Consider the following 5,000-nt stretch of genomic DNA (forward strand, 5'->3'; position numbering starts at 1 on the left):
AGTACATGCAGAGAAGTGAGAGTGAAGAGTGGACAAGGAAAACTGAGAGGGAACAGTTGAAGGATGAAAGTGAGAGTGGAAATTGTAGTAAAGCTGAGACAGGAAATAACAAGAAAATAAAAAGAAAAGTACCTTCACTAATGAGGGAGAGAGAGAGAGAGAGAGAGAGAGAGAGAGAGAGAGAGAGAGAGAGAGAGAGAGAGAGAGAGAGAGAGAGAGAGAGAGAGAGAGAGAGAGAGAGAGAGAGAGAGAGAGAGACAGCGTGAGTGAACCCGACTACATAAAAGGATATAAAAAGTTTCTCTATAAAGGATTCAATAAGCGAGCGTGATTAAGTAAAAAAATATATATAAGGGGGAAAAAAAGGAAAAAGGAAAAGTAACTGATGAAGACAAGAGATACAAAAAGAAAATAATGGAGAATAAAATCGCTAGAAAATGAAGAAAAAAAACAAAAGGAAAATCGGCAAGGGAGAAGAAAGAAAAACAATAGAGACAAAAGGAGAGAAAGTAGTAGAAAGCAAAAAAAGAAAAAACACGAGCTAGCAAATCGAAAATAAAAGACAGTAGAATGAAGAAGAAAAGGGAAAAAAGAAAGAAAGAAAAAATCACTGAATTAAGAACAAACATGAACGAAGCCCAGATAATAAAAAAAAAAAAAAAAGAGAAATGTTTGTAGAGAGAGAGAGAGAGAGAGAAGCAAACGAAATAGAAAAGCCGAGAAAATAAATGAAAAAGAAAACAACAAATCCAGCAAATACAAAACAAAAAAATAAAAGAGAAAAAAATAGGGAAAAACCGTAACACTTAGATAAAAAGGAGGAGGAGGAGGAGGAGGAGGAGAGAGCGAGAAATAGATGAAAAAGGCCAATAAAAAAATAAACAAAAAATTAACAAAGAAAAAAACAAACGAGAGAGAGAGAGAGAGAGAGAGAGAGAGAGAGAGAGAGAGAGAGAGAGAGAGAGAGAGAGAGAGAGAGAGAGAGAGAGAGAGAGAGAGAGAGAGAAAAAAAAAAAGCCAAGTAAAAAAAAATTCAGGTACTAGAGAGAAAGAGGAAGAAAAAGAAAACAAAACAAAAGGAAAAGACGAAGGTATTAAGAGCAACAGACAACATGTTCCGTAACCCACGCCAGCAACACCAATTAAACCACACGTCCACACACCCTCACCCCTTCATTACAGGTGTGAGTAGGTGTGGAGGTGCAGGTACTCTCTCTCTCTCTCTCTTGTTACCTGAGTACTATACCTGTGTTGAGCTGATTGTTTCGTCGCGCCTCCCACTCACCTGATGCCACACGACACCTCCATCCAATCAGAGCAGGGGCAAAAAGAGTACATACCACAACCAACACCACTATGACCACCACCACCACCACCACAGCCACACCCGGACCAGTTTTTGCTTCACTTTACAATCAAGGAAGTGTGTGTGTGTGTGTGTGTGTGTGTGTGTGTGTGTGTGTGTGTGTGTGTGTGTGTGTGTGTGTGTGTGTGTGTGTGTGTGTGTTTCTTGGTGTATTCGGAAAGGGGGGAGGAGAGAGAGAGAGAGAGAGAGAGAGAGAGAGAGAGAGAGAGAGAGAGAGAGAGAGAGAGAGAGAGAGAGAGAGAGAGAGAGAGAGAGAGAGAGAGAGAGAGAGAGAGAGAGAGAGAGACTTATCCATTGTGTTTCTCATCCTCGGAAATCTAATAAGGAAGCAAAGAATAAGATAAATATATAGAGATAAAAAATCAAACAATGAAATTACAAAATACATAGAATTAATGAAGAACCAGGAAGAGAGAGAGAGAGAGAGAGAGAGAGAGAGAGAGAGAGAGAGAGAGAGAGAGAGAGAGAGAGAGAGAGAGAGAGAGAGAGAGAGAGAGAGAGAGAGAGAGAGAGAGAGAGAGAGAGAGAGAGAGAGAGAGAGAGAGAGAGAGAAATATCACACTAAATCACATTCCCTTAACTAAATTCTACACAGTAAAAGAAACAAAACAACAACGTCCTTTAAACATGAATATCAATAGTAACCTTTTTTCCTCTCTCCCAATTTCACCTTCAACTCGCATTCCACAGGTGACCCTTCCTTGCCTGCTGCATAATTAGAAACACAAACCTGTCTGTCTTCCTCCCTCCCTCTCCCTCCCTCTCCCTCTCTCTCTCTCTCTCTCTCTCTCTCTCTCTCTCTCTCTCTCTGGCCAGCACTGCCACATGAAGGCTGACTGCACCGCAAGAGATAGATAGCACAGATTCGGATACGTAGTTTTAAGAAGGATGCAAACCAGAAAATGGATTGATGAAATTTAAAAGGTTGTACAGGGATATGTTTAGTTAGTGAAGTAGAGATCAGAGCAGAGATGGTTAAGGGGAGACAAATCAATAAATGAATCAATTAATAATGTGTAAATGTGAAAAAGGCTGGGCAAGGAATAAAGTAGTAAGGGAAAAAGAGGAAAAACAGTACAGAGGTTGGTAAGGTAAGAAGAATAAGTAAACGAATAAACAAATAAAAGATTGTGCAAGAAACTGAATTCATACATGTAGACAGTGACGTCACAAAAATAAAATGAAACAAACAAATAAATAAATAAATAAGATGTTGTGGAAGAAACTTAACTGACACACACAAACACCAACGTGACTCATAGCTATATTTTCATTTATAATTTTTTGCATTCATTCATTCATTCATTTATCTAACCCATTTCTTTGCTGATGTATAAATTCCACTCAAAGGGGTCGATTTTCAGCATCCACCTCACCACGCACTCCTTCCATCCACAATCCACATGGCTAAACCACCTCAGTCTCCCCTCCTTAGCTTGCTCCCCCAAACTGACAGGTCTACCGTCCCTCGTGTCCCATCACCCTTTCATCCAGCCTTGCCTAACCTCACATAACAATCTGTAATGGAAGGGAGGACATTGCTATTAGAAAATTATGACTGGAATATTCGTGGTGGAACTTTACCATGGTGGGGAGAAGGGGGAGGGACAGATCTTAGCAGTGAAGTGGGCGTTCCCGACAGTGATAATGGTGATAATGAGTGGTGGTGATGACGGTGTAGTTCGGTTTAATGAACTGAAGGTGAGTATAATGGTGATGAACAGAGTAATTCATGTTTCCGTACGTTAGGTTAGGTTACACTGGGTTAGGTTAGCTTAGGCCAGCCACACACGTGCAGTTAAAACTGTCAGTTTGGACTGTTCAGTTATAACTGACAGTTTTAACTGACGTGTGTGGGACCATCAGTCTCAGTTCAACAGAACTGCGCAGTTCGACTGAAGGAAATAGAAAAGTTAAAAGTTTTAACTGTCAACTGTGGCTGTTTGACTGAGAACTGAGCGTGTGTGGGACTTAACTGCGCAGTCCTCAGTTGACTTTCAGATTGGACGGAAACACCATGTGAGGGAAACACTTTACTTTTGGTAACGTTTCGTACAGAGTACTTCCTCAGAAGTACTCTGTACGAAACGTTACCAAAAGTAAAGTGTTTCCCTCACATGTTGCTTTCTGTCCATTCTGTCTTAACTTATTTGTTTGACTTTCAGATCTCATAGTGTTTCTTTTCTTTCAGTGATCCAAAACAGTAATTATGTCTAGAAAGGAGAATCAAACCATTGCAGACTTTATAGAAATTTATAAAGATGAACCTTGTCTGTGGAAGATTAAATCTGAAGATTATCACGATCGAAGTAAATACTTTGAAAATCTTTTGCTTCATCACTTATTTCTCTCAGTAATTGAACATCAGAAGATTTATTTCGCCTCAGCAACCACTTCTTGCACCACTGTTTGCGCTTCTTAGTGTTTTTTTTTCCTATTTTCTTGTGCCATTACTAGTAATACCCCGAGCGCTGCTAGATCGTCCTCCTCGGAATCCATGGTTAAACTGAACGATTCAACTGTACGTCTGTGGACTTGCCAGTTGACAGTTAAAACTGTCAGTTATAACTGAACAGTCCAAACTGACAGTTTTAACTGCACGTGTGTGGCCGGCCTTAGGTGAGATTAGGTTACTTGAGGTTAAGTTAGATTACGTTAGGTCAGGTTAGATTGGGTTGGGTTAGGTTAGGTTAGAATGGGTTGGTTAGGTTAGGTTAGATTAGATTAGATTAGATTAGATTAGATTAGGTTAGGTTAGGTTACTTGAGGTTAGCTTAAGTTAGATTACGTTAGGTTAGGTTAGATTGGGTTAGGTTAGCTTAGATTAGGTTAGATTAGATTAGATTGGATTAGGTTAGGTTATATTAGTTTAGGTTAGGTTAGGTACGTAAAAATAATTTTCTTTCACTCTTTACACTACCGAGGCAAAAGGAATAAGAATGAAAATGAAAAAGAGGGAAAAACCAAGGACTTCCAGGAATAAGAAAAAAAAAACATAATAATGATGAATACACGGAATTTGTGATCCTTCCTTATAAACAGTTAGATAAATCCCCTGATAACAAAATAAAGAAATCCTAAAAAGAGTCAACAAATTCTCTCTCTCTCTCTCTCTCTCTCTCTCTCTCTCTCTCTCTCTCTCTCTCTCTCTCTCTCTCTCTCTCTCTCTCGTAAACTCCCAAACTTGACAGATAGACGAAAAATAAAGCAGATAATAACAAATGACAAATAAACCCAAATACAGACACAGCCTTTCTTTCAACCTTTCAAAAATAAATAAATAAATAAATAAATCAGACACAAACAGACACAATAAACAAAAACCACATCTTTCCTAACCTCCCAAAAGGTAATATAAGTCAAACAAAAACAAGTACTGCTTTCCACCAACCTCACAGCATCAGTCTCATGTACGGAACACTCAAGATACTGGCAGGTAACACAGGCAAGCATCCAGGTGTGTGTGTGTGTGTGTGTGTGTGTGTGTGTGTGTGTGTGTGTGTGTGTGTGTGTGTGTGTGTGTGTGTGTGTGTGCAGGTAGGAGTGGATTAAGGCCACGTAGCAAGGACACAGTGCACGTAGGCTGAACAGGTTAAAAAACTGTGTGTGTGTGTGTGTGTGTGTGTGTGTGTGT

General features: G+C 39.6%; 1 protein-coding gene across 1 annotated transcript in view; it reads right to left on the reverse strand.

Moving 5' to 3' along the window:
• LOC135100608 (filamin-C-like) overlaps positions 1–5,000 on the reverse strand; it is a 153,531-nt gene that overhangs the window by 128,893 nt on the left and 19,638 nt on the right.

Source organism: Scylla paramamosain, chromosome 1 (genome assembly GCF_035594125.1).
Source record: "Scylla paramamosain isolate STU-SP2022 chromosome 1, ASM3559412v1, whole genome shotgun sequence".
Lineage (NCBI taxonomy): Eukaryota > Metazoa > Arthropoda > Malacostraca > Decapoda > Portunidae > Scylla > Scylla paramamosain.